This window comes from Notamacropus eugenii, chromosome 1 (assembly GCF_028372415.1).
Source record: "Notamacropus eugenii isolate mMacEug1 chromosome 1, mMacEug1.pri_v2, whole genome shotgun sequence".
In the NCBI taxonomy this organism is placed as follows: Eukaryota; Metazoa; Chordata; class Mammalia; order Diprotodontia; family Macropodidae; genus Notamacropus; species Notamacropus eugenii.
In genome coordinates this window covers 172,641,533-172,655,301 of record NC_092872.1, presented here as the reverse complement: position 1 = coordinate 172,655,301, position 13,769 = coordinate 172,641,533, and the positions used below count along the sequence as shown (strand labels likewise).

Genomic DNA, 13,769 nt, shown 5'->3' with positions numbered 1-13,769 from the left:
TTGTCATATACAGTATGCTTTTAAATGAATTATATATAATTATAAATTATCTATACAAATAATTTATTACATATTTTATATGTATGTACATACATGTATATATGAATTTTTTTAAGGTAGTAACAAAACTGCCAAATTTGCTGCCTTTTTTGTTCTCTCATGCATTTAAAAATGTTTTATTGATTATCTTGGGGCGTATTTAATCACTACCCACTAATGCAGCAAACTCCAACTCCTCTCCCCAAATAGAAATCCTTTCCTGTAACAAGTAAGCATAATCCGTCAATGTTTTGGTTTGTTTTTCTGGACTACTTAACAACTACGGTTGTCTAAGGTGAGAATGAGATGCTTCAGGTAGTAATGGAATCCCCATCGCTGAAAGGCTTTCAATAGAGACTAGGTCTCTGGATTTAAAATCAGAGGGGCCTCTAGTGGAATCCCCTAATTTTTCTTTCTAAAATGCAGTAGAAAGAATTTCTGGTCAGTCATGAGTTGAGTAAGATCGTCTTCTGGGTCCCTTCCAACACTATGACCCTGTGAAGAGGGTACCAACATACACGGTGTTCTTTAAATGTGGGTGAATATAAAATTTCCTTTCCTCCCCATTACACATGCTTCTAGGAAAAACACATTATTTTCCCTTGTCCAGAATGGAGTCAGGAACAGTTAATGGTATGCCTTCTATACCCTGGTGACACTACAACATAAATTTATTCTAAATATCATAATAACAGAAAGAAACAATTCATATAGTGCTTTTGAAATTCTAAAATACTCTCATATCCATAATCTCATTTGATTCTCACAGCAATCACGAGGAAGGCAAATCTGGTTTTGTGATGAATGGGTTACAATGTACAGATGAGCAAAGAGGCTGATAGAGTGGTGGTATAACAAAAATAGACTGGACTTGGAATCAGAAATCTTGGGTTCAAGTTCTGACTTCCTTACTTCCTGACTGACTAACCTCAGTTAAATCATTTAACTTCTCAAGATCTCAGTACTCCCATATGTAAAAAGAGGGAGTTGGACAACCCAAGGGGGGTGTGGGTGTGGGTGTGGGTGTGGGTGTGGGTGTGGGTGTGGGTGTGGGTGTGGGTGTGTGTGTGTGTGTGTGTGTGTGTGTGTGTGTGTGTGTGTGTGTGTGTGTGTGTGTGTGTGTGTGTGTGTGTGTGTGTGTGTGTGTGTGTGTGTGTGTGTGTGTATGCCCTGGTGTGATAAAAACTGCGATACTTCTTTTTATCAGGTTTAAATAAAATTATCTTTGATTAAAAAAATTAAACTACTGGCCTGGACAAAAAATAATCTTAATTTATAAAAACTCACCTTGTTTTTTCCCCTCTCCCCAACACTGTCTGACATCAATTTCCTTGCACAATTTAATTTTTGCTTGTAGAATACACATTTATAGAGTTAATTTATAGAGAATGCATACTAAGAATGACTATAAAGCTTAAGCCAAAGTATCAGTATGTATGATTGTAATAGTGTGATATAAAAAGAAGTCTAATTAAGAGAATTATATGCTGAGTACATTTTAAGTAATCCAAAAGGGTTTTAAAATATTAAATAGTGTGATTCTCCCCTCTCCCCAAAATGAAATCCAGTCCTTAGATTTATACACATTGTGAATTGTAGTTACTATCTCGACCCTCAGAAAATCAACAAATGCCTCTAGTACCATAGGATCCACTTTAAAACATGATAATATTATCTCACAAATCACTTGTCTTTTCTGGAGTTTTTTATTTCCTCACAGGAAAACAACGAGGGGGCTAGAGATGACACCTGCACCGCCTTCGTCTGAGGTCCATTCATACATGCTTTCTTAAGGAGTCTCCATGGAGGACCACTGCATTCCCCTAATCTTTTGGGGAGATTCAGCAGTGGCCAGTAAGGCCCCTTCTTAGGGCCAAATGAGATAATATGTGAAAGGTTGTTTGCCAGCCTAAAAGCCCTCCTCTGTAACTATTTAACTATTGCTGTTGTTAATGCAGTTAGAAGTGCTCTCTCCAGTGTCGGTACTCAAACACAGTTTCAGGTTCTGAATTCAACATTCTTTGCCCTCTCAGCTCTGACTTTGACTTTCAGATTTCAAAAATATGCCTCGCCTTCACTTCTCCTCTTCCCCATTAGTGTACTGTCTTTCCCAATTAGCCCATAAGCAACCCAAGGGCAAGGACCGGATTTCTTTTAGCTTATATCTATATCCCCTTTACTTAGCACAGTGCTGGCAGATATTAAATGTTCTAACAGTTAAAATTAAAGCAGACTGGGGCACAATGTTCCAAGCACAATCGATTTATTAGTAACGCACATATCAACCAATAAATAGGATCTTAGCTTCCTCAGAAAAACTAAGACCCCAAATGAGGAGGACAGCTCTCTTTTGTAGTTCTGAAAAGTACAGAAATCAGGAAGGCCAACATCATAGAGGGAAGAAAATATGATGGGCGGAAATTGGGAATAAGAGGGTAGTAACAACAGCCTTCTCCTTCCCTCCTATGACTAATAAATGTTCGCTGTTGAGTCTAGCTGCACCCGCAAGGACAGAGATGGCAAACCAGACTTCTTTGGATAACAAACCGGACATCGGTGAAGGGCAGCTTGGTGGTGTAAAGACACTAGACTACATTCCCTGGCATCCACCTGCATCCTTCAAGGCTTACGGATTTCCTTGACATAAGAACTGAACAGTGATTAACAGATCTGGATTTCTAAACTTAACTCATTACAGGCCAGTTGAATTTCTGAACAATGTTCAGAGACAAAGAATCGTGACTTAGGCAGTTACAGGACAAAATCAATTAACTGTAAATAGGATCAATTTTTAAAAATATGATTATTTCAATGCTTAATAAATGTTTCTTTTCTTTTACACTTCTCCTTCAGTCTTAATGCTCCAATATTATTCCTTCTCCTGCAGTCTCCGTCCTTCCCTAGTTTTCAGGACGCTACTATCTCTCAGTTTCCCTACTACGCACCTGAGTACTCCTCCTCAATCTCTTTTCCCAGGTCATCATTCCTCTTCCTCCTTCTAACTGAGGGTGATCACTTCTAATGAGTAATACAATGGATAAATAACTCCGTATACACACATACTGCATCTATAGCTATATCCATTTGTATATCTATCTATCTATGGAAGGTTATCTCAGAGGGAAAGGACTGGTGGCAGAGGGACCAGGAAAAGCTTGCAGAAGGCGGCATTTGAGCTGAGTCATCCACCGTGACCGTGATAAAGATCCAGTAAAGAAGTTCAGCATGCCAAATGTCAACCACAGCAAGGCTGTTTGGATCAATAAAGGAACACCAGATAAGAGAGTCTAAAAATAAAGTAGCCTGGTCAGCTGGCCCCTGGGTCTTCCTGGACTTTCCTTTCTTTAAGGTCAGCAAACAGAAGGCTTGCTTCAAAAGTTTTTTATTCTCGTGTTAATTAGCTTGTGACACACCTGCTCTATTTTTCACTCCTGAACAGAAGAGAAGCAAAGTTTCCTCAAGCTGCAGATCAATACCCTACACAGTGATAGAAGGGTTCATGACAAGGTCTTTGAATCATTTCTGACTCTCCAGGACCCCATTTGGGGTTTTCTGGGCAGAGATACTGGAGTGATTGGCCATTTCCTTCCCCAGTTCATTTTACAGATGAAGAAACTGAGGCAAACAAGGGTAAGTGACTTGCCCAGGGTTACACAACTAGTAAGCGTCTGAAGCCAGATTTGAACTCAGGTTTTCCTGACTCCAGGCCCTGCTCTATTCACTCTATCCACTCCCCCACCTAGCTTCCCCCAGCATTTATATAGTACCTACTACATGACCGCACTACATGACATGACAGGTAGGATGCTATTATCATCCCCATTTTATAATTGAGAAAACTAAGGCAAACAGAAGTGAAATGCCTTGCCCAGGGCCACATAACTTGTAACTGTATGAAGCCAGATTGAAACTCGGGTCTCCCTGACTCCAGGACTCTGCACTGTGCCACCACCCACCTTGAAGGCATACTTTCATTTTTAGCTTTCTGTCCTGAACCCCTAGGACAGCCCCTGGTACACAGTGCTTAATAAATGCTTGATGATTTACTCTCTTCTGAGGCAGCTTTGAAATGTTTTGGTCAGATAATCAGTCTATATAGAAACATGGAAACCTAAACATGTAAACACGTAAATTCCACAAATATATATCAAGGGCCTACCATGTGCGTTAGACCGTTAGGATACAAGAACAAACGCAGAAAACACAGTCCTTGCCCTCAGGGTGCTTACAGTGGAGTGCAAATTAACTGGGATGAAAAAATTAAATTTATTCACCCATACAATAAAGCTTACAACCTCTTATATCCTCAAAAACCAAACCCAGTATGAGCTATGCCTTTTATTTCAATCACTTACTTCACACATTTATGGCACTGAATTAACAATATTTTCAGGCAGACTCTTCAAGTCTTCAACATGAAGCCCCACTTTTATCACTGTGATAAGCAAGGCTCTGATGAATAATCCATTTTTCCAAGTCTAGCCTTGATGATAACCCACAGATTTTCAATGAGATTTAAATAAGGTGAGTTCTCAGACGCTGAAGCATGTGAATCGTCATCTCTTGGATAAATTGCTTAACCTTTTGTTATATATGGGAACGTGGTAAAAAGTCTGTATTTTTGTATTACACTCAGTTTGCAAATTTCTGTAATTCTGGAAGAATTCTATTTATCAGTATATCAATAAGTTTATCAGAGTTCATCATTCTCTCAGTGGGGAAAAGACATCCAGATACAATGGAAATTAAAAAAAAAAATCTCAAAAAACATTTTTTAGGGTAGATGTTTTACAGTCTGATAAAGACACCCAGATCTTATGGGCAGACCTGGACTTCTTTTGACAACAGTTTTGGTATATAATCTTAAATAATAAAGTAATCTGGGGGAGGGGGATGGAGCCAACATGACTAATATGTAAATATTTTACATGACTACACATATATAATAATATATGTAATATATATTACACATATATATAATCTATATTGATTTGCTTGCCTTCTCAGTGGTGCGGATGCAGGAAATGTAGACGATGGAAGGGAAAGAATTTGGAACTCAAAATTTTAAAAACAAATATAAAAAATTGCTTTTTACATGTAACTAGGGAAAAATAAAATACTAAAAAATTTTCTGAAAGTTAGCTTCATCAGTAACAATCACCTTTCCCCAATTTTTAGTACTCCCTAACTGTGTCTTTCCTATCACAAGTGGTTTTTCTTCTTAGTGATGCTTAGCAGCTGGATTTTTTTTAAACTCGTCTTTTCACTGTTTTTCAATTTCACTATGGAAGTATCCATTAAAATTGCTCTAGTCACTGAGTCTGTCTGAGAGTCTTTGCCTATTTTCTCAGGATTAATTAGGCTGTTTCACAGCAATAGTGTATAAGTTCTTGGCTTTGTTTTCCACTTTTGACTTGTTTTCACTTCAGTTCTCTCTATCCTGTTTTTCTGTGACCTTGCCCACCAACAGTCCCAACAATATTTCTAACAGTCATTGAATTGTATTCTTTAAGAACAGTAACTTTCACACATTTCCTTACGGTAACATCCATAAGAATGACAGATTTAAGAAATTAACAAAGGATAACAATGAAAAACAGCCAGGTAAGGATGGAGAAAACACCTGGCAACAAGAAAATCTTCACAAAGAAGTTGGTACCCAACCTAAGGATTCTAAAAGGTGGGTATGAAAGAGAATAAATGGCCTCACCATTTATTGTATCTGAATAATGAACCCCCAAAACCAAAAAACCTACAGAAAGCCTTATTCAATTCCTGTTTTATTAAACTACATCTCTCTTATAAATTCCTCTTGCTCCAGGACCATATTCACAGAAGGTGACACAGCATACCCACAAAGTGACTACATAACCTTAAAAATTAAATAATCCAAGAATATATTTGTTGCTACCTACAAAGGCCAAGTCACACTATTGCAAATCAAACCCCGTCAGATAATTCTAATGAATGCTTTTAAAGTTTATATTAGAAGTGAGGTTTTATGTTAAGCAATAAAAGAAATCTCTTTGTTGTTGTTGCTTTCTTATTTTGTCTTTCTTTGATTCATGATATTTCTCTGCACTTCTAAGAGCAGAAGTTTGGATCCTGTATTTATAATGACTGTGGTTAAGGATAAGAAAATAAATATGAACAACTTTGACCCCAAAGAAAAAATATCAGAAGACACCTCTTTTTCAGAGATGGGGAGGGAGGTGGGTCCACAGGTGTGGAGCACTGCATAGAATATCACATTTTTTCCAATAAATTGATCAGTTTTGCTGACTTTTTCCTCCTCCCTCTTTTTTTAAAAAATTATTTGCTTTAAGGTATAGTTCTCTGGAAGGGGGACCTAGGTAAGATTTAGGGAGAAACTCAGGTGACAGGAAAACAAAAAAAAAAATAGTTATAAAAATCTATTACTAAAAAAAAAGGTGCACTAGAAAAAGAAAATAAAAATGCACCACAAGGTTAGCTCAATCTCAAAAAATGCAATGCTATTTTTCCCTTGTATATTGAAACCCCTAACTTCAGACAGGGGAATAAATCACACTGCGTGGGCGCCATATTAAATCATTACAGCAATTGGCAATGCAGTCCAAACACTGCAGTCATTACATTTGCTTGGGCTCTTGCCCAACCCACCTCCTCTCCTTCTACAGATGATTCAGCCACCAGCTCTACAGAAGTTTGAGCAGAATATTAATTGACCCCTAACATTACTGTCAGGGTAGCAGGTCAAGAAATTCTCCTGAATGACATGCTTCCAGAACCCAATACCTACTACAAACATAAGCATACACTACCTAGAACAGGAATATCTGCTGACAAAAGAGTTTTATATATGGCGTTTAGATTCCACATAACTGACAGTTCCTATGAACCCCTAAAAAAAAAAAAAAAAAAAGAATTTCTTCATAGAGTTTAATCATGGCCTCATCAGAGAAGTCACAGAGTTGTCATGCTGTTAAGACCTTAAAGTTGTCAGAGATCACTGGGTGGTAGGGACCTAACACTGGGTCTAACTGCCTTATTTCATAGATAAGGAAAATGAGAACCAGTAACACTGAATGATTTGCCCAGCATAAAAAGGTTCAAACCCATGTCCACAGATAAGAAAGTCATCGTCTTTCTCTTGTACTATGCTGAAGATAAAACATAAAAAGATAAAGTAAGTGGCTTACTAAAGATGACACAGCTGGTCTAAAGCTTAGCACAGCACTTAGCACATAGTAGGCACTTAATAATGTCTGTTGGCATGACGGTTACATAGTGAAGACAGTACTAGGTTTCCTGTCTCCTGAATTACAACCCAGTTATCCTTCCACCGAAGCGAAGGATGAAAGGGATAGTGGAAAGGCCAATTATCTGAGAAGATGGGGGAGTGCTTGCCTAGGGAGTAACATTTAGAGGGTACTCAAAGAAATATGTGTAGTCTCAGAGAACATTTGCAAAATTAAAATAATGTGTCCTTTTGAGTTATATAATTGGCTAAAAACGGCCCTCGGTACAATGGCTTAAGTTATGGCTAACACAAGCCCACTTATATCTAAGTAACACTGTTGGTGGGAATTGTTTCAAGAGATTAGCTTGGTGTTGAGAGTGGTGTGGTGGAAAGAATGCTGACTTTGTATGTAGTCAAAGAACTTGAGATCAAATTTTGTCTCTATTTTTATTATCCACGTGACCTTGGCAAAGTCATTTAACTTCCTGGGTCTTCTTCACTTTCCTTGTTTGTAAAGTGAGGAAACTGTACTCTAGACCTAAGATCCTCTCATCCTAATAGAGTGGTATAGAGGGTAGAAAAAGACCCTTGAAGGTAGTAGGAAGTCAAAGGTTCAAGTTCCACCTTTGACAGACCCTGAATGTAATCCCAAGCAAGTCACTCAATCAGTACCTCAGTGGTGCAGAAGTGGTGTTGATCTGCATCAACAAAGAGAGCTGCTTCATCTGTAATTGTTTGGAGGTCAAGACCAACCCCCCCCCAAAAGCCCAACCCCAAATCCCTACTTTATGACCTAGTCTTATGGGTTCAGGAAATGGTCTGAATACAAGAGACAAGTAGGTGATGCAGTGGGCTTAAAATCAGGAAGACTCATCTTCCTGAGTTCAAATCTGGCCTCAGACACTTAGTTGTATGACCCTGGGCAAGTCACTTGACCCTGCTGGCCTCAATTTCCTCATCTGTAAAATGAGCGGGAGAAGAAAACAGCAAACCACTCCAGTATCTTTGCCAAGAAAGTCCCAAATGGAAGAGTTGGACACAAGTGAAAAAGACTGAACTACAAAATGGTACCAAAGTCAGAGCTTGATTATTTTACAGTTTTGCCCAAGGGGTACACTCACTGGTGCGTCTGAGGCCAACAACAGGCCTCATTTGACTCCAGGAATCTATTCAACCTAGAGATGTAGATTCTCTTTGAAAAGCAATAAATTTTATGTATATATATATATATATATATATATATATACATACATACATACATATATATGTATATATGTATGTATGTATGTATACATATATGTAAATAATTTGTGACATTCAAGTTCTATCAATCAGCAAGCATTTATTAAATATCTAGCGTGTGCCAGGAGCAGAGACTACAAGTATAGGGAATCTCAAAAGTCTTAATGTCATTTTAAACTGTAAACTATTGAGGCTTCAAACTGAATAAAGACTTTTGGAATACCCTGTACAAAGAGTGAAAAAATTCCTATTCCTGACATTATTCTTGGAAAACAATTCTACCTCAGATCAGAGCTTATAAAGACAATGAATAACCCTCTATTTCCAGTTAAAGTTGCTGATGGTATCCCACCTGGGAAGATCAGAGGTTTTAAAGGGGAGGAGAAGGAAGAAAAAAAGGGGGGAAAGTATTTATATTTCCATTTTTTTTAAAATTCAAAACTAAAATTTATTGGCTTCCTTTTCTCCAGCTAAGAACTCTTGTTTCTGGTTTAAAGGACAGATTTAAATCCAGGTTTGGGGTTGCTTTCTTGTTTTTTTTTTCTTTTTGTTGGTTTGGCTTTCTATAAGAAAAAAATTTAAAACCAGCCTAAACAGGAATCAGATTCTGTTCAAAGAGACATTTCTATCTAAACTTCTGCCAGGTTAAAGACAATTTTTTAATCACTCACCACAGCACTGAGAGCCCTCTACCACTATTCACCGTCACAGGAAAACTGAGCCGCAGAATACATCCCCGATTTCCTGCTTCTCTATTTCCATGCCTTATACCTACAAATGTTCATCCTCACCCCTCCCACCCCCAATCTCAGCCAAATGAAATCCTATGGAATTTCCAAGACCTAGCTCAAATGCTCCTTCCCCTAAGAAGTTCTTCCTGACATTCCCTTCTAAACCGCCTCCACCCCCCACCCTACACCCAGTCCACAGTCCCACTGCACACTGTGACACTTCAAATCCTCAAGTTTTGTTTTAGCTGTCTATGCACATGCCCTAGCTCCTCTTTCTGCCTCAGTTACTTCTGTCATGGGTAATTCTATCTACCCAGTCTTCCATGTCCAAAATTGTAATGCCCTTTTTACTCTTCCTTTGCAATCAGCTCTCATGTCCAATTAGTTACTGAAGCCACAGATGTGTCTCCACAGTTCCTCTCACATTTCCTCCTTGCATCTTCTACTTCTACTGCTACTACTGTTGTATGGGTTCCCCTGACCAGATTCCTAGACTATTGAAATGGCTTGCTCGTAGGTCTCCCAGACATCCAACTCTCTTTATGTCAATCCATCATGGTCACCACTGAACTCATTTTTGTGTTTAGGTCTGGTCTTGGAGTCTAGTTCAGACTCAACTGCTCAACATTCAAAGATCTCGACATTCAAGGATCTGTTGCACCCCAAGGATGCAGACATTGGCATACCTAGACTCTAGTTTTGTTGGTTTTTTCCCAAGCATTTTATTTGACTCATGAGGAAATTACTAAGGGTTCACTATTGGAGTAGGTATATATTTACATGTACTTGGACTCAGTCTTCATAGCTCCCAAAATTCTTACAGAGATCAGCAGCAGATCCAGTGCCACAACCTGCCCATGTCCAACCCACTTTTCATATACCTAACATAAGGAAGTTGTGTCAAGATGACCTTCCTCCCTCCCAAAGAACTGACTGTGAGGGTCCTCATATACCTCATCCTTCTTATGCCCATTCCCCAATATTCAAAGCCCATTATGTACATATTAAATGACTTGTATGTTGTGCTCCCTCTTTTTCTTACAATAATAACCACCTCACTTACCATCATCAATCATATATTTAGGGGCCATATCTTGACCTGAGGCCAAACGCTGTTAAAGCACAGCATCCAAAAGATTGTCCTGACACACTCTTCAAGCCCAAGGGTATAATTAACAATGACAGAACTACAAATGCTAAGTCTTCCTGGCATATTTGTCTCCTTTCCTCTGGGATTTTCAACCAAAACACCTGTCTTTTCAACCTTAGCTCACGTTAATCACTGCAAGATTTCAGGTTCCAGCCAAACCTGATTGATCTATCCTGCAAATCTTTCCCTACCTCCATGCTCATTCCTATGCCCTCCTTGCCTTGCTCCACTGGTTGAATTCCTACTAGTCCTTTAAAGTCCAACTCAAATGCCACCTCCTTCATGCAGCAGCCCTCCCTCTCCAGCCCACCCCCACTCCAGTCACCCAACAAACCTGTCACCTGAGAACTTCCCATCATGTCGTTATATTTCTGTAACACCCTCACCAAGTGCTGTTTTCTATTAACTACCTGTATCATCTGATATGTTATCAGACTGAAAGTTCTTGTATATTTCTCAAAGACTAGATACTAGCTTCATATTTTTCAAAATGACTGTTGCATGTCAGTTCAGTTACTCTCTGTGTGATTTCAATGAAGTCAGTGGCAATGACTGGATTCCAGTATAAACTTATTAGCTTTATTCTGTTCCATGGCCAAAAACCATACCCCGATCCTGGCTGGACACCTTGCATATGAGTGCTATTAATCACCAGGGGGAATCAAGCAATAGTGTGTATACGGATGGGTCTGTGCATATTCAATCATTACTAATGAGGAAAAACTTGTTCCCTGCTGGTGCTGGCTCAACATCTGCATCTACCTCTACAGAGAAGATGGGACTTTAGAGCTAGGAAAGAACTCAGTACTCATCCACTCCATCAACCCCATTAGATAGATGGAAAAAATGAAGTCCAAGAAGGAAAAACAATTTGCGAAAGGTCACACAGCTAGTTAAGGACAGAGCAAGCACCAGAACTCAAGTCTCATGAATTCTAAGCCACAGCTCTTTTGATTAAACCATTCTAAATTCTACTTAATATTCACTAAAAAACCAATGACAGAAATAAATGGTACCCTGTAGGTTGTAATCCTATGTACCACTAGAGATGATAAAAACCCAACAGCTGAGGACTTTCTGCACAGATTGCCCCACCCCTGGTGGAAACCAATAATTATGGATCTAATTCCCACCTACCCCCATACACAGACATACCAAAAAAGGGCAGAAAAAGGTATTTAAGAAATTGAACAGACTGAATTTTCGCATGTTGTCTCTATGTTCAAAAAAGAGAAGAGAACAGTCTGCAGTGTAGAGATGAGTGACCCTGATTTGGATTTTTGGGAAAAATTCTAGAACTTCTCATTAAAGGTATGGTTAATGAATTTGTTTTGTTTTGTTTTTAAAAAGAGGTGGTAGGGATAAAATTCCAGTATGGCTTCATCAAGACCAAGTCATGCCAGACCAGTCTCATTTCCCTCTTTGATCAAGTTATTAACTGGTAGACTGGGAGGCTACTATAGATAAGCACTGTTCTAGATATGAGCCCAATCTCATTTCTATGGAAAAGACAAAGAAGTTAAATATCATGATAATACAGATGGATGAGTTTGGCCATTCAAAATTAGTGATAGTGTTAACCTTACAGAGATGCCCAGCAGTGGACCCCAATGATCTGGGCTTGGCCATATAAGATTTAAGACTTTCATCAAGACCATATGACATAGTAAATATGGAACTGGAAAGACTTAGTTTCCCTTCTCTGCTATATATTGTGTGACTCTGGTCAAGTCACATAACCTCTTAATGCCTCAAGTAAAGTTCCAAAGAGAGTCTCAGAACAGTGGTTAATATACATTGTTAGAGGTAATTTCCTCTCCGGGGCTTCCCTATATCAATGAAATCACAAGCCTGGACCAAAAAATCAAGAACTTAGATGAAAGAAAGAGCAAGAGGTAAGAGCCTCAGACTTGGCAGGCAGGACGACTCAAGGTCAAATATCACCTCCAATACTTACTAGCTGTGTGACCTTGAACAAGTCACTTGGCCTCTCTCAGACTCAGCTTTCTTCTCTATAAAATGGAGGTAATAATCCTATCTCACAGCTTTGTTTTAAGAATCCAGTGTGATACCATATGTACTTTGTAAACCATGAAGAACTATATGAACTAGCTATCATCATCCTCATATGCTTATATGTTTATCGATGACTAGATGATAAGGGTACGTGTATCAGTCCAGTTTGATTTGAGCACTGAAAATACATGGTGGAAAGTAATACCATAAAGCTGAAAATGGTAGATGTTAGGTTTGAGAACCCAGGGCAAGACAGGCAAACGTCCAGAGAAGACTCAGTGTTTATGCAGCTGTATGCCATTTTAAAATATATCTTTGGGCTTATCAAATTCACAGATGGCAAAAAACTGGAAGAGAGAGCTAACACATTGGATGACAGAACGAGGATTAAAAAAACATACTGGAACAATCAGAATATTAGATAGCCCAGAATAAGCTGAAATTTAATGGCATTCGCTTCATTTTTAAAATTTAACTTCAGAAGTACACTATTAGGGAGTTATGGTTAGACTGAAAAAAATCTGAGGCTTTCAGTGGCCTGCAAGTTCAACCTGGGTGACCTGGAAGATGGTATCACCACTGGCAAAAATGGGAAATTCAGGATAGAGAGAGAGAAGGGAGGGAAGAAGCACTTATGAAGTGTTGACTCTGTGCCAAGAACTGTAATTAGCGCTCTATAAAATATTATCTTGTGGTCCTCACAACAACCCTGGGAAGTAGATAGTATTAGCATTTCCATTTTGCAGTTTGGGAAATTGAGGCAGAGAGAGGTTAAGAGACTTGCCCAAGGGCATACAATTTGTAAGAATCTGAGGCCAGATTTCAACTCATGTTTTCCTGACTCTAGATCCAATGCTCTGTTTGCTCGGTCAACTAATTGCCTCAGGAGGAGGCTAAAAGTATGGTCCTAGAGGAAAGAAAACAAGACGGACCTTAGAGATAATTTTGGGATATCCAATAGGTATTTGGAGAAAATGGAATCAAGGATCTTGGAACAAGAACACAGTTGGGTTTATGGTGACTAGTTATTGTATGGAACAATTCCCTGTAGTTTCTCTGAGTCACTATTTTTCTTTCATTTATAACAGAACAGCTCTGTTTTCCTCCAAAACAGCTGTAAAAGCAAACAAACAGAATGGAGGGGGAAAAAAAACTAGATTCTGTTTTATCCCATCAACAAATCTGCCAGGAAAACTTTGAGTCCAGAATCTTTATTTTTTATGATGAATTGGGTAGAAGTATCAATATTACTATTTGTTTCAAAAGGTTTGGATTGAGTTTTGTGGGGTTGGCAGCCAAAATAAATTTTGTTTTGCTGCACAAAAAGATGAAGTTGCTAAATTATACAGTTATGGTAATTTTTTAAAAT

At 38.6% G+C, this 13,769-nt stretch overlaps 1 protein-coding gene across 6 annotated transcripts in view; it reads right to left on the bottom strand.

Annotated features, from left to right (window-relative positions):
• ARNT2 (aryl hydrocarbon receptor nuclear translocator 2) overlaps positions 1-13,769 on the bottom strand; it is a 371,710-nt gene that overhangs the window by 209,833 nt on the left and 148,108 nt on the right. The window lies entirely within an intron of this gene.